Source organism: Sinohyriopsis cumingii, chromosome 12 (assembly GCF_028554795.1).
Source record: "Sinohyriopsis cumingii isolate HCF-2022 chromosome 12, ASM2855479v2, whole genome shotgun sequence".
NCBI lineage: Eukaryota > Metazoa > Mollusca > Bivalvia > Unionida > Unionidae > Sinohyriopsis > Sinohyriopsis cumingii.
Genome location: NC_142972.1, coordinates 31,514,033 through 31,537,096, shown reverse-complemented (window position 1 = coordinate 31,537,096; position 23,064 = coordinate 31,514,033).

Below are 23,064 nucleotides of genomic sequence, written 5' to 3'. Positions count from 1 at the left end.
TTGTTTTTTGGGCTGTTTGAGGTGTAAATTTGGGGTTAGATTGGATTGCTTTGCATATGTAAATAGTCTATTGAAGTGATTCATAAAAAATTTTATAATAGTGATGGGTAGCATAAAAAAGTGAGTGAGTGTTTCTTTTAGGTCCGCGCGTTGTTTTGGGTCATGATCTAGGTAAGATCGATTTTATGTTATTAGGGGGATGTTTTCCATCACGTCCGCGCTTTCAGTATAAATTGAAACTCGTTCGGCAGTCCAGCTACCCTTGTTGATTGATCAACACCAAAAATGAACACGAGACTGGAGAAACTGTTGGAACTTTATGTGCATCTGGAATATGCCAGGCGCATATTAAATGAACTGGCCGCGGAAGCCATTGTCGAGGAGGGAAGGATAAGAGAGGAGGAGGAGAGAAGATATAAAGAAGAAGAAGAGGAAAGAAGATACAAAGAGGAGAGAAGAAACAAAGAGGAGGAGGAGGAAAAGGAGAGAAGAAAAAATTTCAGAATCCCAGAGAGCGAAAATTGGGATTCTGAAGCGACATATCCTGCCTCTGCTCTCTCCCCCCAAAAGGTAAAAAGTAACTGGGGGATAAGATGTGTATGTGGCGCCAGGCCTGGAAGGTGCCACCATTAACCAGGTGTCCATGAAGTTCCAAACAAAACAGCCCTTTTCAGGGCTACCCAATACTCTAGAAAAGAAATAACGATCCATTTGCCAATGTGTAGGTAGAGTAGTGTGAATATAAACACTAACTCTTTATGAATAGTGGAAGTGTATGTGTTTGTGAGTTTGTGTTTGTAAATGCTGAAGTAAGTTTGTGTGAATAGTAGATTTTGGATTTATTTATTGATTCTTAGCGTATGTAGAGAGTATAGTTAGGGTTATATTATATGAAATGAGAAAGTAGGGGATGTTTTCCTTCACGTCCGCGCGTTGTTGGGTCATGATCTAGGTAAGATCCATTTTATGTTTTAGGGGGATGTTTTCCTTCACGTCCGCGCTTTTCGTATAAGAACCCACAGTATTCGTCGTTCAAACCATTCTGCAAAGAATAAAAAGAAGATGGCGTCAAACCAAATGGACAAAATACAAACCTTGCAAGACGTTTTAGACAACTTAGGAATAATGGAACAGATGCTAATAAGACTGGTTGAAGACCATTATTCCTATAGTCCCCATCGTGTAAAGATGGAAATTAACAATTTAAGAAAAGCAAAGGACAAGATTAGTGGTGTGATGAAGGAAATAAAGGAGGAGAAGGAGGATGAAGAGGAAAAGATAAGAATAAGAACATGGAACGAAAAAATTGAAAAAGAAGAGGAAAATGAGAAGAGGAAGAAAGAAGAGGAGGAGGAAGAGAAGAAAGAAGAGGAGGAGGAGAAAAAAAAGAAGAGAAAGAGTGTTGGAGATAAAATAAGAAGTTGGTGGAGGAAAAGAAGAAATTAGAAGCAGAAGAAAACCCAAAGGCCCTTTTCAGGGCCCCCATATATCTCGAAAAGAGATAGCCTTTCCATTGCCTACCCCTTTTTTATTTTGTTTTTTTATTTTATTTTTTTTTAACAAAAAAATAGAGACCCTCCCTGTTTCAATTTTACATAGACCCTATACAGTCCCAGGGGTTTCTTGGCCATGTTAAATTTACATAGACCCTATACAGTCCCATGGGTTTTTGGCCATGTTAATTCCCATAGACCCTATATGTTCCCACGATTTTTCTCCATGTTAAATTTACATAGACCCTATATGTTCCCAAGGGTGTTTTTAATGATAAATCCCATAGACCCTATACTATCCCACTTCACTACTGAGGACTACACCCATCTTATCGGTTTAACACCGTTTTATCAGTATGTGTTTTTTGCGTCTCCATTGTGTGTTTACGTACACTTAAGTCTTTTGCCGTCTCTTTAAATGGTTTTATTTGGTTTTCCCAGAGACCATTAATCATCTGTAATTGTTACTCCCCCATTCGATGAAATCCTTTTCGTTGCATATACAATTAAAGATCATAAACTCCAGGAATAATTCAAGAAAACAAATAGCACGCAGATTTCTTCTGGTGTTATGTTTGGTAACGATGACAGATGATTCATGTTTTTCAGTCTTTTTGTCAATCGTATGTCATTTTATTTTATGATGCAAGTCATTGGTTTGAATATTACTGGCTAATTTGGAACGTGTGATTTTGTGACATGAGCAGAAACTAAGTGTCCGTTTTACTTGCAAACAGAGCATTTTTTTTTCTCGTTTATTGGCAAAGTGCTTACTGTGAAGTGTTGCATTATTGTTCAGATTCACCATGGTGTAGCAGATGTTTACATTTTGCATCTTCGATACGATACCTACTTTTGTATCTTCAATCAGCAATCGCAAATGTTTTTGTATATTCTGTTAAACAGCCATCGCGGTAGTATGGCCATAATCAATAAGATTTAGATTTATTTGTATAATCTCCGTTCTTCTCAGAACCTTTGAAGTTAGCGGCCCCTACCTGCTATCATTTTAGCCCGCGACACTTTAGAGTTTGTAGCAATACTCTGCGTTTCTGACGTTACGATTTTATGTTCTCGGTAGCCGTATCAGATTGATAGGCAAATAAAAACCCTGTCACCTAATTCAAGTCCTTACTACTTAAAGTGGATATATTGTTTCCTCTTTTTGAGTATTGAATTCTTGTACTCAGCAATAACTACTCACTCAAATTAGACAGTATCAGTTATGCCTGTCGTGTCCGACAGCGGGTGAGACATCATTCGATAGGGTTTTCGTCCTTCCACCAGTATAGTCACATGATCTGTCGGCGATAGATACGAGACCATTCCTGTAGACTGTGCTTACATAGTTATCTCCTACTAGCCGATAGATGTCAGCATTAGCGTTGGCCATTAAGGTGCTGACGAAGCCAGGTTACCGAGCATGCAAACTTTGTACTTTTGCCTAGTTATGATTGAGAAAACGTGCCAGTATCTTCTCGTGGGTCGGTTGTTCTTTCTGGGGTTCTACCGGGTGCTTCTCCACCATTATTACTGGCCGCCATGTATAGCCTATCGTGTGCTGAAAATGGCTTTAAACCCTACAAAAATAACAACAACAACAACTAGTTATGATAACAGAAATGTTATCCTTACACACTTATTTCAAATTACTTAATTGATCTCATGTAACTAACACATCCAGTACGATCCGAATGTCATTTAAAAGAAGATTCGTTGTTGTTTTTGTTGTTATTGTAGGGTTTAACGCCATTTTTCAGCACACAATAGGCTATTCATGGCGGCCAGGATCAATGGTGGAGGAAGAACCCGCAAAATCCCCAGAAAGAACCACCGACCCTCGAGAAGCTACTGTAAAGCTTTCTCACATACCCACATTGGCCGAATTCGAGACTCGGACCCACGCAGACTGTCACGTTATAAGTAAGGAACAATAGCCGGATTGCAACATGTATATGCTAGACCCTGAGGCTAATTATTCGCTTCATAAATGTTGCGAGTGTCAGCCTTGCGAACAATGAGTGTCAAAGCGATGTGTAAACTTTTACATGGGGGTTCGTCCGGGATCTGAATTAGACATAAATATTATCTTTACGATCTTAAGTTTATTTGTTAGGAAGTGGTAGTGAACAGTGTGAGATATTTTCCATCCTGTGTATTTGAATTTGTTCGATTTTTCATCTTGTGTATGTTATATTTTGATATTTGCATGCTTGGTAGATTTTGATTACTTGCTAACATTGTGAAGCAAATATCAAGCAGATATCTTACCTGAGCGAAGTTAGTTGGGTCGACAGGTAAGTATTTGGGTAGAAACGTTAAGATCTGTCAATTGTGTAGTAAGCTGTGACAGGGTATCACTTATTATTAGTATAATAATAACATGGCTACTGAAAGACAGATGGTTAAGGAATTCCGTGCCATGGGCGCGGAAGATCTCGGCTACGAGGGAGATCGCCTGGCGGTGTTCATAGAAGAATGTATAAAAGAATGGAAAAGCCGCCGAAAGAGAAACCCAGAAAGAGCTGGAGCTGGCACGGATATCCGCCGAAAGAGAAACCCAGAAAGAGCTGGAGCAGGCCAGGATATCAGCGGCCACAAAAGAACGAGAGTTTCCCCAGGCTCTCGAAATGGAAAAGGTAAGGGTAGAATCAAGGGCTAACGATGGGGACGACTCCCTTACGATCCCTGGGGGAAGCGTACGACCATTTATTGACCACCGAATAATGCAGATAAGTATGCTGCGATTCAATGACAAAGACGAGTCCATTTACGATTTTCTCGTGCAATTTGAGAAACTCGCGACCGCTCACAAAATTCTTGCCGCAACATTGGGCGATCAACGTCTCAGCCTTTTTGCAAGGTGCAGCTCGCGAAGTTTACCACAACTTAGCTGCCGAGGAGGCTGATGACTATGATGCGCTCAAGAAGGCCCTTTGCTATTATCGGCTGACTGCCGAAACATACCGTAAACATTTTCCGGACTCGACGGAAAAGACAACGGAGTCCCACTCTCAATTTCACACCCGCGTTCGAGGTTATTTGAGAAGTGGATGAAGATGGTCGACGTCGAACGATCGTAAGACGGACTACGCAAGGTCAAACTCAAGGAGCATGTCCTAAGTACCGTTGCGAGTTGATCGTCTTTCTAGCAGAGAGAGAACACCGGACGCTAGAAGAAATCTCTAGCATGGCGGAGAGGTACAAGAAGGCACACTCGAAGAGTGGAGGTTCCGAGGGCGAGGACCAAAGAGTCGCGCCGTGTGGGGCAGGGAGAGCCGGCTGTCCGTAACCGTCAGGGCGACGGGACGGTCGGAGGTGGATCCTCAGGTAAGGATGCCACCCATAGACCCGGACAGGCCTCACCCAAGAAAACCGGACTTGCAGGTTGGCGAGGGTCGCCGACGTATTTCAACTGCAAGCGCCCGGGGAATTTTCCAGGAACTGTCCAAAGGGCAGGCAGACCCAGGTGAATGCCGTTGATAGAAAGGAGTGCGAGCCTGAGGCAAGCTGTAAACCAGGAAACCTTGCGTCCGCAACTGTCAACAAAGAAGGTGTCACCATCTTGTACGACACTGAATGTAGCGTTCCAGCCCTTGTCGACAAGAAATACGTGAAGCCTGAGGACTACACAGGGGAAGGTAATTGAAGTCCAGTATGCGAACAGCACGCGTGACTCGTTGCCAGTGGCTGTCATTGACTTCGATTCACCGTACGTGAAGGGCAAATTGAAGCTGCGTGCTTGGCTGGACTATCACATGACGTCATACTAGATGTCGTTATGTGTTGCCACAACCGAACCGCGAAACCTGCACACCGATGCCGGTGAGTGCTGTGGAAACCAGGTCCAAGAGTCGACAGACGAAACCGACTCCGTTGGAATTTACGTCGACACCGGTCAGTAACGTACTTCCGGCCAAATTGAGGCAGATTCAGCAGGAGAACGCAACTCTTCCGCAGTTGCACAAATACGCTGCAGGGGAAACGGAAAAGGAAACTCCGAATGGCGCGGCGAAGTTCGAGTACAAGACTGAGATCTTGTATCGCCACGCCAGGAAAGGCAGCGAACTTTTTAAGCAAGTCGTCGTGCCGAAAGAGAAGCATGGATAAGTGTTCAAACTCGCGCACAAAAGTCTCATGGGAGGACACATGGGAATTGCCAAGACGCATGACTGTCTTATCAAAGAATTTTACTGGCCGGGGGTCCAGGGAGATGTCAAGCGATTCTGTCTCTCCTGTGACAAGTGTCAGAGAATAACACCGAAAACGGATCATCGACCAGTCCCCTTGGGGAGTACCCACATATCGATGAACCATTTCAACGCGTCGCGACTGACTTAATCGGACTGATAAAACCCACGTCATCGCACGGAAATCGGAATCTTTTAACAGTCGTAGCTTACGCTACACGCTATCCGGAGGCCGTCGCGTTGCGTAATATTGATTCGGAAACCGTCGCGTGAGCGCTGTTTGAGATTTGGTCAAGAGTCGGAGTGCCTGACGAGATCCTCACCAATCAAGGGACACAATTCATGAGTCGCGTGATGGCAGAGGTAAACCGACTGATGTCGACTAAACACCTCACGACTACACCGTATCAACCCCAATATAACGGACTGGTCGAACGGTTTAACGGGACATTGATGAACACGCTCAAGAAACTGTGCGAAGGCCGCCCAAAGATTGGGATTGGTACATTCCTGCAATGCTTTTCGCATATCGGGAAGTACCTCAAGAGAGTTTAGGGTTTTCCCCCTTTGAACTTTTGTACGGAAGGACCGTACGTGGCACAATCGCCGTACTGAGACAGCTGTGGACGGACGATCACGCTATCGAAGAGGTACGTACTAACTATCAGTACGTCGCGGAGATTCGAAACAAACTGGAGGAAGTTTGTTCACTCGCACAGGAGAACTCCAAACGAGCGAAGACGCGTCAAGCGAAGTATTACAACAAGCGCGTAAAATCACGCCAGTATGAAATAGGCGACAAGGTGTTGTTGCTGTTGCCACAAGAAGACAACAAGTTGCAAGTTTCTTGGAAGGGGTCGTACGTCGTAACCTGGAAAGTCGGAGGTCAAACCTATCGGATACGACTACCGACTAAGGAGAAGCTATACCATGCCAATCTCCTTAAGCGATAGCGGGAAAGGGAGACCGCCATCGATTTTTGTCGTCGCCACGATCGTCAACGAGGACTCCAAAGGCGACACGGAAGGCGGGAATACTGTTCTGAGCTGTTCGTTAACGAGGGCTGAGACCGCCTCGGACATGGAATGCGACCCCATGTTGACTACGGTACAGGAGGAAGAGAGAGACGTTGCTGGCTGGGTATTCCGATGTGCTTACGGAAATACCCGGGAGAACGTCACTTGTCGAGTTTGGGTTAAAGCTGGTGGATGACCGGCCAGTTCAGCGGAAACCCTACCCCTTGCCCCACGGGAAACGGGGATCGTAAGGGAAGAGATCGAGCAGATGATAACTCTGGGAGTAATTGAGCCCGTCGACTCTCCGTACAGCTCTCCGGTAGCCCTAGTGCAGAAGAAGGATGACACACATCGGTTTTGTGTCGACTACCGGAAGCTGAATCAGGTGACGAAATTTCAAGTGGAAACGCTACCTGACCCAAAACATATTTTCGCTTCTGTCTCGAAGGCGAAATTTTTCTCAAAGTTTGATTTGTCCAAGGGATACTGGCAGATCCCTGTGGGAAAGGAGGAAAGAGCAAAACTCGCTTTTGCTACTCCCGATGCGACATGCCAGTGGTTGGTCATGCCATTCAAAATCCAGAATGCGCCCTGGATCTTCACTAGAATGATGCGGAAGTTGTTGGAACCCTTGCGCGATAGGGGTGTCCACAACTTCATGGATGATCCCTTGCTAGCAACAGGTACGTGGGGTGAACACCTTACTCTGCTAGTTAACGTTTTGGACCGGCTATATCAGGTGGGATCGACGGCTAGCCCTTCCAAATGTTACCTGGGGTTCCGAACCTTGGACTATTTGGAACACACCCTTAGTCAAGGCACGCTGTCCCCCAAAAAGTCAAAGTATAAGCAGCTGAGAAACACCGCACGGCCCACCACAAAAACTGAGGTGAGATCATTCCTGAGATTGGCCTGGTATTACCGGAGGTATGTGGCCAATTTCAGTGCGATCGCGGGGCCGTTGTTTGACCTGACCAAGAAACTGGTCCCGGGTAAAATTATTTGGACGGATGCGTGCGAGTACGCTTTCCAAACGCTAAAAGATAGGCTTACATCTGACACGGTTGTCCGCCTACCAGATCTGTCCAAAGACTTAGTGTTTCGTACTGACGCATGCGACACGGGACTGGGAGCAGTACAGTTACAAGAGCACGAGGGGACGCTTTTCCCTGTCGCGTACGGCAGTCGGAAATTGTCTGCTGCCGAGAAGAACTACTCTTTGTATCGGAGAGGGAATGCCTCGGAATCGTGTTCGGAATATCACGGTTCGAGTGGTACTTGTACGGGTACAAGTTCATATTGGAAACTGACCATCAACCCCTCGCCTATCTCGCGCAGGAGCAATTGTCGAATGGACACTTGATGCGATGGTCGATGTTCTTAAAACAGTACCAGATGCAGATCAGATACGTGAAAGGAACAGAACGTAGGTGCTGATTTCATGAGTAGGAGCGCTGAAATGGCATTGATCGCTATGTAAATAACCATACGTTGTGTGTATATTCGTGTCCGTAGTCAGCGTGTAGCGTCGCTATGATGTTTTCTTTTATTGCGTGTGTAACGCATATTTGCATTTGGAACACATTTGGGGGAATAAAATCCGTATTTTATCCTCAAGTATGTGGGGGGGGGGGCGATTGTCACGTTATAGGTAAGGAACAATAGCCAGATTGCAACATGTATATGCTAGACCATGAGGCTAAGTATTCGCTTCGTAAATGTCGCGAGTGTCAGCCTTGCGAAGAATGAGTGTCAAAACTCATAGCGATGTGTACACAGCTTGCCGGACGGCTTATGTTACGATAGTATAAGCAGACATCAAAGGGACGGGTGGGAAGCCAGTTGTATATAACATGGCCATATGAATTTGTTACTGGCGCCTTATTTGGCTGCGTGCGATTCACATGTAAGTGGCATGAATTGCCGATGTTGGGCTCAAAGGAACATAAGTGGGGGTCGTAAATCCACCCTTGACAGACTGCCGGTTAGGGGCAATGTCTGCGAATTATGTAGACCATGGGTGAATCGACATCCACTCGGAATTGAGCAAGGCGTGGCCACCATTGGAATCGCAAGTTTAAATCTAGCGTCTTGAAACTAAACGTCAGTAGTCGCTAAACCATCTTGCGGAAATTACATAAGGAAGTTATAAGCTGCTCCGACGTCATTCGAAATTGGCGGGAAACATTATTCTGGGAATTACAAAGGAGCTTCGGACAGGAAGCTTTTAGGGACCGGAGGAGCTGTAGGAGACAGAGAAAGAAAATACCCTGGTACAGCTGGTCCCGAATCTCTGGGAGACAAGAAAGGAGAGAACGGACTTGTAGGAAGTGGAAGGGTGAAGGACGTGATTGTTGGACTGAAGGGGTATTGAGTAGCTGTCAAGAAATACTACAGATGAGTAGAAACACAGGACAGGAGGAAAATCTATCACACTAACTCAGATGATAAAATAGGCCGTCACTTGGTCGAGGGAAAGACGAGTGATAGGGTTTTGAATATTGAATTTCATTTGAGGAAGGACTATCTGTTATTGAATGCCATTAAATTTGTTGTTTATTTGAATTCCTCCTTTTGTGTATTCAGTAATTTAACTGTCGGCATCCTTGATTGGGAGATCGGAGCTTTGCATCTCTAGCACTACTTCAATTTCTAACAAAAACGAGCCAGGATGGGTCTTCTGTAATAATTAAAGATAATACTGGGAGCACCATACCTCAACTTAAGGTAGTCTACGAGACCTTTATACAGACAGAGGTGAGATGGCAGTGATCCGTAACGGAGAGCGCTTTAGACCACTCGGCCACTCGAGTCCCCCATTAGATTCGTATTGCACAAATTGATTAATTGTATGTATTACTCTTTATCCTCTATTGAGAGACAACCTCTCTGGAGATTCTTTATGCTATAAAGAGTTTCACGTTTTGTATTGTGCATCTAAAAGGAATAAATTAATTTAAACATCATGGTATTATACTGTTAACAAATATATCAAAACAACAAATTGTAAAATTGTGTTGGATAAGTCACTAAAATATAAATTTGTTTAATTACTTATATTTACTGGATTTATGTACATCAACTATCTTCATTATAACACTATTTACTTTTATCTGCTCCTTCCATTCACTTCTGGGGGCCCCGAGTGGCCGAGTGGTTTAAAGCGCTCTCCGTTACGGATCACTGCCATCTCACCTGTCTGCACCGGTTTGAGTCTCGGATTCAGCCAATGTGGGTATGTGAGAAAGCTTGCCGGTAGCTTCTCGTGGGTCGGTGGTTCTTTCCGGGGTTTTCCCGGGTTCCTCCTCCACCAATAATACTGGTCGCCATGTATAACCTATCGTGTGCTGAAAAATGGCGTTAAACCCCACACCAACAACAACCATTCACTTTTTCCTCAGTGATTATAATTACACAGATGTACTGATACGCGTTCAGTATTCTAATTGATACAAATCATCATCATCATCATCATCATCATCATCAGTCCCTAACCCAAGAGGTCGTTGGGTCACTTTAGATGACTTTGCAGCCAATTCTCTTTCTTTTCCTGTTCTCAAATACCCTTTGGGACTCTCCAAATCCCACGCCTGTCCACTCCTTAATGGTCTTCACACCTCTATTTCTGCCAGTGTTTTCTTTTGCACCCTCACACTGTGCCTTGCAAGATTGTTTTTGCCAGTCCAGATGAGCTGGAGACATGACCGTACCACTTCAGTTTACGCTTTTTTACAGTGGACAAGAGGTGTTCATAGGATCCGATGGCTCGTTGGAACCTGTTATGAATTTGTTAGTTGGTTACATGGTCAATGTATGAGATGACCACGATCTTACGGTAGCATGTCATTTCAAAGATTTTAATCCTTCTTTGTAGATCTGATGTGAGCGTTCATAATTCACAAGCATATAGAAAGATGGATATGATAATCGAGCGCTTCAGCCTTATTTTGAAACCAAAAGCAATATTGGCATCTTTCCATATTGGTCTCAGTCTTGTTATTGTTGCTGTCGTCTGGGCAATCCTGCAAGTATTTCTGGCCTTTTTTTCTACACTGATGCAGTTGGTGTTGTTTGTCATCAGTTTGGTTTTGTCGGCGCTAATCTCCATACCTTATGCTGTGGAGGTTGTGTTGAGGCAATCAAACTAGACCAGCCAGTTCTTTCTGATCTCGTGCTAAACCAGCAATATCATCTGCGAAGCGAAAATTGGTGATTGTTCTTTCTCCTATGCTGACAGTGCCCTTATGATCATGCAAGGCATCTTCCATGATACTTTCCATGAAAATGCTGTAGAGTGTAGGTGACAGTATATATCACAGTCTGACTCCAACTGTTGCTTGAAACCAATATATTCTGCTTCCACTGTTGGCTTTGTCATAGAGGTGCTCAACAACCTGCACTAGGTTTGAGCAGTTTGTACTTCCGCATAATGTACCCTATCAAAGGCCTTTTTTAAAATCTATAAAGACATCGTATATATTCTGCTGATCTGAAGGTATTTATCGTAAAGGAGTCAGAGATTGAAGATATGTTCTGTGTTGTTCCTTCTTGCTATGAATCCTGCCTGCTATTCAGCAATAATTTTCTCTGCTTGAAGCTTTAGTCTGTTGAGAATTATCTTTAGTGTGATTTTGCTCTAGTGACTGATCAGACTGATGGTTCTGTAGTTCTGGCATAGCTGTTGGTTTCCTTTCCTGGGGAGCACGATGACCAAGGACTGAGTCCATGTGGTGGGTCATTCTCCTGTCTGCCATATCTTGTTGCAGATTGTTGCCAGGACTGGGACTATCTCTTTTCCTCCTGTTACTGAGCTATGTTGGTATGTTGTCAACGCCAGCTGACTTTCCTTTCTTTAGTGACCTAACTGCAATTTATACTTCTTCACGAAGAATGGGGCTGCTATCAATTTATTCTGCCTGAGGGAAATTTATTACTGCTGGATCTCCTTGGGTCTTATGATTGTACAGTTCTGAGCAGTATTCTGTCCATTGCTTGTGGATCTCATGATCTTCTGTGAGTCATTTTCCTGATTTGTCTTGGATGGTGTAGTTTCTCCTTGTTTATGGGTTTTGAGATATTTCAACAGTTGATATGCCATTTTGCTGTCATTTCTACCACGACTGTCTTAAATTTTGCGGCATTGTCTTTCTTCTCAGGATTCCTTTGCCTTTTTCATGCTTTTCTTGATCATGTTTTTTTTATCTCTGTGAATTTTCTAGCTTTTTCATGATATAATTTCCCTTTTTCAGTTCTCTTGTTTTGTCGCATAGTTCATGGACATCTGTTGTGACCAAATATTTCTTTGTTCGAAGATATTTGCCCATGATCTCGCGTGTTGAATGTGGTTGTTAAGGACTTGAGGTCGGTGTCTTGGCTGTCCAGGGTTATCAAAGGTGCAAATTTACCACTTTTCGTTCCATGGAATCCTTCTGCGACTTTTGGATCTTTCATTTTTTCAAGGTCAAATCTGATTCTTCGTTGGTTAGGCTTTTTGATTATTTTCAGGTGGTGGCGAAACGTTGTCATTCATAAATCATGGTCACTTCCAATATCTGCTCCTAGACAACTTCGTGTTCTGTCGATAGTCAGTCCTGTGGAGAATCGTTTCTTGAAACAAGACGCAGTCAGTCTGATTGTGATGTTGTCCATCTGGACTGTACCAGGTCTATCTTCTAGATGCTTTGTGAAGGCCGAACGTGTTGGCTAGCACAAGATTGTTGTAGGCAGCTAACTCCAAGAGCCTGAGTCCTCTTTTATTTGTTTCTGCATTGCAGAAGGGTCGACATTTGCTATGCCAGTTTGTCTATGAATCGACTCCCACCTTTGCATTCCAATCACCTTGTACAACCAGAATGTCTTTCTTGGGTGAGTTGTCAATGACGTCTTGCAGGTGGGTGTAAAAATTATCCAGTTCGTTGTCATCATAGTTAGGTGAGGGTGCATAAGCTTGTATGATTATGATGCTGAAGGGAGTCGCCCTCAGGCGGATGGTAATGTGCCTGCTTGAGACTGGGCAGCAACCCTAAATGCTGTTCACAGTGCCCTTGTGTACAAGAAATCAAACGCCATGATTGTGTTTGTTCCCTCTTTCGTTGAAGTAAAGTTTAAGCCCTTTATCTGTTGTTATGCAAATATTACACGCTGAAGTAAGAATTAAAATAAAGTATGACACAATGCAGTGTTTTTGACAATAATTTAGCAATGATGGTTTTGATTTGCTTCGTAGAGAAGGTGTGTTTTACAGGAAGGATGATGTCGATAAGAAGTTTTCAATTGCGACAATGGTTTGTTTCTTTAATTGCTGATAAAATTAAATATCTTTTCCCTCGTTATCTCTCGTTATCAAATTATATTGTACGCAGAAAGTGATGGCTTTGGAGAAGAATTTAACAGGTAAAAAGGTATTATTGTACAAATACTATATTTAATAGGACCAATAAATCATGGTCCTAATTCGTGCAGTACGAAGACTTAAACAATTACGTAAGTCATATTGGGACTTGTTGACCTTCTCTTTTTCATAACACCAATAAAATTAATTGTGACAGTTTAATCTCTAACTTTTTATCCAACACCCGTTTCATAACTGTAAAAAACAGAATTGTGACGTTTTGTCCTTTGACCTTCAGTCCTACAATTGGGCATCTAAGTCACTATCTCCTCTCTCTCCCACTCATTGCACCAATATGTTAATTGGGCAGCAATTCAGGGGTGGTGTTGGGGGGTGGGGGTGTTAAAATAAGTTAAAGTGTTATTTTTGTCAGGTCAGCTAAAACTGCATCATCATCATGTTTACGGTGTTTTGTGCGCTTTATTTGCAAGAAAATCACTGACTGATGATTGCAGTATCTGGAGCTTGTGTCAGGACTATTCGGCATTTCGCATTCGCAGATATAACGTTTCATCATTTCGTTTTATTTTTTTTATCCAAAAGCAGCTCTTATGATCGTTTAGTCATTCGATTGTTTTTTTAAAAGCAATTGATCTCGTCTGAAATTTAAGGACCGAAATCAATCTGGTCCAGGGGCCCCGAGTGGCCGAGTGGTCTAAGCGCTCTCCGTTACGGATCACTGCCATCTCACCTCTGTCTTCGCCGGTTCGAGACTCGGATTCAGCCAATGTGGGTATGAGAAAGCTTGGCAGTAGCTTCTCGTGGGTCGGTGGTTCTGTTCGGGGTTTTCCCTACACCATTAATACTGGCCGCCATGTATAGCCCATCGTGTGCTAAAAAATGGCGTAAAAGCCCCACAACAACAACAACAATCTGGTCCACTAAAGTGGGAATAACTGGGAAGAAGACTTACTCGGCATTGCCCACGGGATATATTTTATTAAATTGACTGATCATGCTAATCGTTTGTAATTTGAAATTACTTTTATCCATTTTACTATAAAACATGACTTATCTACACACATAAGCTTTTCTGTCCACATGACTGCTTGAGATAATTGCTGTAATTCAGAATCGACACGTAGGAAAACATCGTCTCTCAGTCAAACCATAGAGGCGAATCAGTATCTTAATGTTGGACATCACGTGATGCGAATGTGACCGCGCCCTTGGAAAGAAAAATAGAAGGGTCTATACTTGCAGTGTGCATTATTTTTTTTATAAAAACGTTATGCATATTATCTTCAGAGTTAAGCAAGTTCTTTATTAACATAGCCACACCACCTTTAAAAACAAAGAGCCTAACAGTGTCCATTTACACTACCAACAAAAAGGTTCACATGCTGTTTTTTTTTTTTAAAGTTTAGCAAATTATTGTGAAACTGGACAAATCACTATTCAAAACTTATAAGAAACGTAAAAGTACATAGCACCTGGTTGGTCCCATGTTGTCCTAGCTACAAAGATCATAGGATGCTCTGTAAATTCATGCCTACACTTCTTTACATATTCATTACTTGCAGCTTTTCGGAATCCACTAGTTAATTCGTTCTTATCAGTCAAAATATTTTCCAGTATTGCGATGCATTTAGCTAACTTGTAATTGTTGCCTTAGTATAACATCGTGTATATGGGTTGTTTTGGTTCTTTGTCTCTTTAATCTATCTTGAAATGTATGTTATGGTTGAATTAGGACAGTTTTGTTTAGTTTAGCACATCCTCGATATTTGAGTATAACTGAAAGGGTTATACTGCTATTTCGGTGATTAGAATATAGACTGTATTATCGTATTTGTCTTTCTGTTCAATGTTTATCCATCCTTAATATATGTATACATCCGTTTTGACTATTTTTCTGCGTAGTCAAAGCCTACTTTATAACCCGAATTGTCGAACATGAAATATGTATACACCTACAAGGCAACGTAGAGAATAATTATATATCCCTTCTGTAATAACATGTTTTATCTTTTATTTTTGCTTCTGTAATCCGCTTCTTTAAGCGACGTTAGACGTTTATGTTGTATATCAAGCACGGCCATCAGTTCATATGGAAGATAATATGTTCAAGAAAGCTCTTTAACGCAAATCATGCAACGTTGACCTGTATTTAAGAAATGACCCACATAATTTTTTCACCGCAGTCTGTCATATTGCATGTTATTTATCATGACTATAACTATTGGTATTGTGCCTAGTCTGACTGTATTTTATTCCAAGTTTACGGGGGAAATGACCTGTATTTCCATAAGTCGCATAACGTTATGGGATTCATGTAAATTGCACACTTGTTAAGTACACTATAACGGAGTTCAAGTCCTTACGTGAAATGAAATATTTAATGTACTTTCGTCCCGACTGAAGCAAAATGTAAGTGCTTTTTTGCGTATTGAAATTCCTAGACAGAAGTCGAACATAAACAATTAAAGCATCAGAAATGAAATATATTACCCCTTACATGTAATCGGAACATATCAGCATTTTTATTATTTGGGAAAATGTAAATTTGATGGATATTAAAACACGTAGAAATCTTAACCTTCATGTACATTTCTAAAACTGGTTGTGAAAAAGACATGTTAATTGCTCGAAATATACGGGTCGATTCACGCTTAAAATGTTTTCAGGACTGCACTTGCTACCCAATCGCCTGTTCATTTCTTTTCGATTGCCGTCAGAGCGAATACACATGTATCATAATAAAACTTCGCAGAGACCGATATAAATTGTACTTGGGGTCCAAATGTCACTTGCTTCATTTTCTCAATGCCAAAATATTATCAAGATACACTTTGCAATTGCATAATTAACATCAAGTTTATAACTTTATCGGAGCATTTTAGAATTAGCATGGTCTTCATCGATAATTCAATCACAAATTTCATTTAAACAATATTAATATTCAATTTAGCTTTCTGTGTCATATCTTGTGCACGCATGCGCATGCAAAAAGTAGCGAAGATAAACCGTTTCAACAGAATAACGTTACTTTTACAGCATAAACGTGGACTAAACTTTCTCGGCTGCTAGCTTTGGTGTAAGGCTAAGTCTATCGAACTGATGGTCAAAGGCCAAAGTTCAAAGATTGCTGGTGATGAACAATGAAACAAAAATGATTTTGTATACGTTTTAATTCATGTACCTTCGACAAAGTTTGTACATAGTTTGTACTTTAGGAAAGAAAACTGGGCCATCTGTTTTGTGTTGAAAAGTCAAAGGTCAAGGTCAGTGCAACTGAAAGAAGAAACGATGAAAGAAGAAACTATGTGTACAAAGTGCCTTTAGTTCCAGAACACATACACTGAACGATGTTTGTGGAGGATATTCGTTTAAACCATGGAAGGGAGCTATTGAGTTTGAGATCTAAATGTCTAAAGAAAAAAGCCACAATAACTCGAAAAAAGGGATTGTGAACAATAACGTTTGTCACAGAGTAAGTTTACCTAGAAACTTCACTCATGGCTTGCAATTAAGGTAATAACGACACGTATATTTTGTGTTGGAATGGTCGTTATTCAGGATCATGTTGAGTCTCACATGGATTTGGTATTTTCTATGCAGTCAATTTATTTCAAGACCGCATACTTTGAAAAGGGTCAAGGTCACTGAAACCAGTTCCTGAGTAATCTCTAGTGTTAACCATGCCAACAAAGAGGACTATATAACACGTAGCGGGCGTATGATGTGCCGTTTGCGGTCCTCTAGGTAATAAAGCGTTTTTAGTTTAGCTGACATGCCTATTTTATGTATAATTAATTGTATTATATTTTAATTCTTAAATTAGTCCCCGAGAAAGTCGTGACAATGCGAACGTCTTCGCAGGTGGTAGCAATGTGGATAATGTGATAATCGCAATAAAAGATAAAAGATAGCTGATATCGGTAAACAAGTTGGAGGTAATCTTTATGTCCAACATATGCATACATATGTATTTGGTTCAAAATTACAGGTAATTTACAGCCTTTTCACAGCACAAGTTAAAGTGAAAAGGCAGATAATTTTAGCTATTAAAGTAAGTAATAACTACAAGAGCAAACCGAATCTGACACCATATTCGCAAATGGGATCTGAAGTCGGCAACCAAGACGTGTCGAAGAAGAAATACTCTTATGCATCTTCAAGTTCCGACCGCACATGTTATGTTAGCTGATACTCAACCGGGAAATTTGTTGAGGCGATAAAATCACTAATTCAGCACTTTAGGTTCCATTAAAAGATTTATCAAATATAAAATGCAGGAACGCACAGGGGGAAAATATTTTTACTACCTAGTAAGACAACAAAAAAAAAACAAAGAAAAAAAACGGAATATCGTTAAAGTATATGGAACCTTTTTTTTGAAAGAAACATAAAAATGGAACAAAGTCACACATTAAAATGTGTTTCCAATGAATATTCTCACCATGCAAATATGTCCAAGACTAAGAGCAGGATTCGTTGGTGGCTTTTCGATGAGATTCGTATAAATCTGTTTCACATACTTGGGTATGGTCTTTTGGTAATACAAATATGATAGTGTATTAAATTATATAACATACTTTCAGAATACAACAGGTCTGTGATTTCTCAACAACTGTATAGTACTAAAGCCATCAAAAAGCAATCCTTTTGTCCAATTGCACATTTTAAGATGGAATGTCCTTCCTGACCATGTTTTAAATCGCCAGATCTGAGGAGTTGGAGCGAGTATAGTGGGTGGGGAACATCGCCAGATCTGAGGAGTTTGAGCGAGTATAGTGGGTGGGGAAAATCGCCAGATCTGAGAAGTTGGAGCGAGTAGAGTGGGTGGGGAACATCGCCAGATCTGAGGAGTTGGAGCGAGTATAGTGGGTGGGGAACATCGCCAGATCTGAGGAGTTGGAGCGAGTATGGTGGGTGGGGAACATCGCCAGATCTGAGGAGTTGGAGCGAGTAGTGGGGAACATCGAATCATACTTTATGTAATTTCACATGCCATAATAACCAGTAATTGTGATTTGGAAAGTCTTTTAGCGCTGACAATATTATTAATATTTTAAATCTCGTCTTCTGAGACTGATTCCAAATCCTCTACAAGGAGTGAAACAAAAATATATAAATATATTTTCCACCAGAGCTTCAAACGGTTATAAAATAGATATTCTTGTTTAATGGTTATTGTTTTCAATAACAGGAATTAAGTTTATTTTGAATGTTTAACAGCCCTACACCCAAAACTTTGTGGCTAGGTTTTGTTATAATCCTTGTAAGTTATATTCGAGTCGGTTGACATATGAACCTCTTCTTGTGCGATAACATTCCACGCAGTATCATAACGTCAGTTAAAAGGAAACACGAGAATCAGCCAGCAAGTTTGTTTTTGCTGTTTTATTTAAAATGCAAGAAAAGAGTAACATATCGTTCATGTTAGTGAATTTGTTTACTAAGTCCTCTTTCATTATTTGTCCTAAGTGTTTTATTACTCTGTAACAGCTAGTCCTGGCTGACGTGAAATGTATGATCTAGTGACTTAAAAAGATATCAAGCATCAATTTTACGTGCATAAAGAACATTTGATTTTATAAAGAACACTGTCCGCTTGCCGCGTCACTCAGGTATATGTGTTTTGGGTTTGTTTTTTTTTGTGTTTTTTTTAAATTTACATTTTGTTTCCAAATCGCCATTGTCCGGAAAACGAAAAATTTACCAAATTTGATTTGATTGCGACATTTGTTTCTTCAGTAAGTAATGTACATCCTGATAAGTGATACTGAACCATCGTAGCACTATGGTCATGGTCACATACTGAGATTTACATGTATAAACGTTGTTGTCCGCAGAGAATTTTAATTGAGCGGCCCATCTCTGCTATCGCTATCTACGCTCGACGCTTTATATCATGCTGCTGTGCTCTGCGTTTGTTGCCTCTAGGGTTTTATGTTCTCACTCTGCTTATAAAGTTCATCTTTGCGGCCTTTTCACTCATCCACGTCTCTACCCACCATGACAATTTAGCCACTATGTCTACGTTGTCTGTTGTTCACTTTTTTTTGTTGTTGTTTTTTTGACCTCACACACTCGATAACACACGTGGCGCGAGCTATCTAGTCATTGTGTGTAAATTCTCGTCCGGGTTGAAATTACCCAAATAAGGGCAGTGGAGAAAAACACCAGCCTCTCATACTACTCTAGCTTTCAATGATTGTGGAAACGAACATCCTGCAGAGTGCACTCAGGTAGGCAAGCCTTTGGTACCGATCAATGTACACACACTGCCAGCCCAATACAATGAAAAAATGAATTAATGTACTTACATTAGGATCTGCCGTATATTGATTTTTGCCACAGTATTGTATAGTCTCTGTAGCATTGGTACATGTCCATTGATAATTGTGTATTGGCAAAAGAGGAAATGGTAGTTGTGAATAGTTTCGTATTGAAGAAATTTTTGTGACTGCATATAAATAAATGTTGTGTGATTGCAAAACTACTGCTTCACAAAGAATACTGAATGAATATATGGAAGTTTCAAACAGTGGCGTAAACCTTACAAAAGAATGGTATTTTAAAACTTTGACAAATTGAGGTTGCTGTATTGTTTGAATGCATCATACAGTTTCATTAAAGAAGCAAACAAGATGCTGTATGAATTCTCTGAAATCAAATCCACAACACATTGACAAGAATGTTAATCTGAGAATGGCCTTAGAGGTAGAAAGAAACACGATTTTTGAGACAAACAAAACTAAAATAAATCTGAAGAACATCGTACATGAAAGAATATGCCCTCGAAAAACATAACTCACACACAGCGCCTGAAGCGAGTGACGTTTTTGATTCAGTCATTGACGGTTATGTTGAAGAGCAAGCTAATCACACCAGTGCTTTTGGGCCATACGTTTAAGAGTGACATTCTAACTCAATGCTTTTCACTGGATATACGAAAAATATTACACCGACGTAGAAAAATGAAGAGGTAAGAACCTGAAACAATTTTATGAAACTGTTGCTAAAAGCGACGAAGCAAAACGATTGAGAGAATTTAAAAGCGCTCCAAAAAATTTGATGTAATTTCATAAAAGCGCACAAAGTATGGTCGTATTCCAGTTGGCGTAGTACTAACTGACGGGTACTTCGAATTCAGTGGCGGATCATTTGAGCTCATTTGGGATTATATTTGGCTGCAGTTAATCTTATCCTCGTTTGCAGACGAATTTAAACATGTAAACTCCGAAAAGAACGTGTTATTGTTTCTGAAAAGGCCAGTTTTAAAATTTTAAGTTACTATAATGTCGCGTAATGAACTCTGTGAGGCTCGCTACCAGCCTATCTTTGACATCTGTCCACCACCTCATGCGGAGGAAAAGATAAAAAATAAAGCGGCGACGGTCCACCTGAAATATAAAAATGGTTTGGCCAATTAGATAAAAGGCTCGCATATATGTATAGAAATCTCCATGTCATTGGTACGCAACAAATGTAAAGCTCTCTGCCTTGGAAAATACGAACTCTGTAGCAGAATATGCAGTAAAACAATGATAAAAGTATACAACATAAAAAGTTGAGGGGAAAAAACCCACAAGGATTCAAGCGATTGCATTTTCTGATCCTGAAAAAAGTACCAAAAATAAAAGAAGCCATCGAAAAACTTTCCGAATTAGAAAGACGCTTCATCCTCCCTTAATATAATCATGCCTACTAGGGCACAGTTAAACAGCTCGCATGGCAGCATGGAATTTACATAAAAGGTCGTATGAGAAGGGCAGACATAATTGAAATATTGAGATCCATACTTTTACTGAATCCACAACTGTCATCACCACCACCACAAATTGTTACCACTGCAGCAGCAGCACAAGAAACAGTCAGCAACAAACAACGGTAAAACAGAAAAAATAAAATGCACGTGAGCATAATACTTGAATACCCACAGGGGAAAGAAAAGCCGACATTCATGCGGTAGTAGACGAGTTTTAAAAAAAATCGTCGTCGTCTCGTATCTGATATCCATTTTCATGTGCTGGGTATCGAATTCACACTGAAAAATGTTAAACGCTTAACCCATGCACTGCCTTTAATAAATTCACTTATTACAAAGGCATTTATCCGCTGACATTATTTCCACATGGACAGAACTGGCAAACTCGGATTAGTTTGTCGTTGCTGAGTAAAATGAAAGAATCATAATCGAAGAGAATTTGGTCGGCTGCTTAATCGGCACAAAAGGGAAGGAAATATCCATGTAAATGTTGCATGTACATATTTAACATTTAAGAGCTGATCACCATTTATGACTTTTATTGCGGTGGTGTCTGCGAAAACCCACGGAGCATAATGCTGCCCGAGCCGGGTAAAACACTGTTAAATTAACCGCAGTACAACGAAAAATGAAAGTCCCCAATATCATTTACGCGAATTTTGAACGTCTAAGTGTTTCAGCAAAAAGCTCTGCGCCAGCTCTGGTAGCAAAGATACAAATGCACCTTATATCGATCAAACTGTGCAAAATCACTGAACGAATTTCAAGTGGATTTTCTTAGTGGATCGATGCTATGGAATCACAAAGGCCAGTCGTTTAACGTGCCCAGAGTGCCAGAGCACGAAACACACCTGAGGTGTCCTCAGATTGATCTTAGTCATGACAAAATAATTCCGGCAGCAGCTCCATTCACCAGCAAACAAAATTATGACTGGTGAGTTTCCGCAACTGCTCACTGCTGGATTTGTGAAAAAGCTTTCACCGACAAAGAGAAATACCAGTCAAACGATGTAACTAAAAGTCCCGGTTCTAAATTTCGTGATTACTGCCATATCACTGGTGCGTATAGTGTTGTTCCACACAAAGCTTGTAACCTACAGTTGCGAATGTACCCAAACAAAACCAAAATTCTCGTGGTGCTTCATAACCTGCGTGGGTGAGATGCCCATAATAATACTAGCAGTAGCAACGGCATCATACTCGCCAATAAACATGATTCCCAACAATATGGAAAAATGTTTTAAGCTTCGGCTGGGTCAGCTGTAGTTCATAGATTCGATACAGTTTATGAATTCATCCTTGGGACAAGTTAGAGAACATTCTGACGCCGAAGAACTTCAAAATCACTCGTCTAAGCCGTCCATCCAATACAGACCCGATTATAAATTCAAATTAAGAATGTCCTACCACAAATTGAAGGTCGGTCTTACTAAAAGTCAACTTCGGAAAATCGGAAGACAAAAAGCGCAATTAATAACAATTGTGGGCTCACAACAAAACGTTTTCCAGCAAAAAAATTAACTATAAATGTCCCAGTGTGGTTGACCTCAGCACATCTCGTTCAGCTCAATGAGGCCAAATACGAAGAAAAAAAAACAGTGATATTAAAATTATCCAAGTCAGAGGTGGCAAAATGCAAAAGCTTGGGGATATTTCCAATCCGTGCACTGCTTTGATATCGGCGGTTGAAGACGGGGCTTCTCGTGGCCTTTTTAAAAAGGTAGAAGCCTTCGGTTACCAGGCAAGAATCGTCGAACACCATCGGGCAGAGGTTTTCGATTACCCAGTCGCAGAAGATCGCGCTGTTGATGGAAGCGAAGCTTCTCAAACGCCCATTGACCAATCCTGATTTACTCGCGATGTTAAAAAAGAAATTGTGGTGTTTTCATGCGAGATGAACTTGCATCAGTGGTTCCATGCACACATGAAACTGGATCGTCAATCTGAATTCAGCAGCAGCCATGTTATTTACTTGGTCGCATAACTAGTAACATCTCAACATAGTTTGTATTTTAACTCGTATGGATATGCATCACCAATCGGAGTAGTTAATTATGTATACCGGGGCACTGGTGGACTTGAATCATTTTATTCCAATTTAAGAGTACAAACTCAGCTTGAGAGTCCCAAACTGCGCTTATCTTGTCATTGAAGCTTTATTTGTACTGGACCTTTTACCAACACCAAAAAGACTTACTTATTTTACTTGTAATACTATACATTAAACGTCTATTAACATCTACGGACATTACTAAGC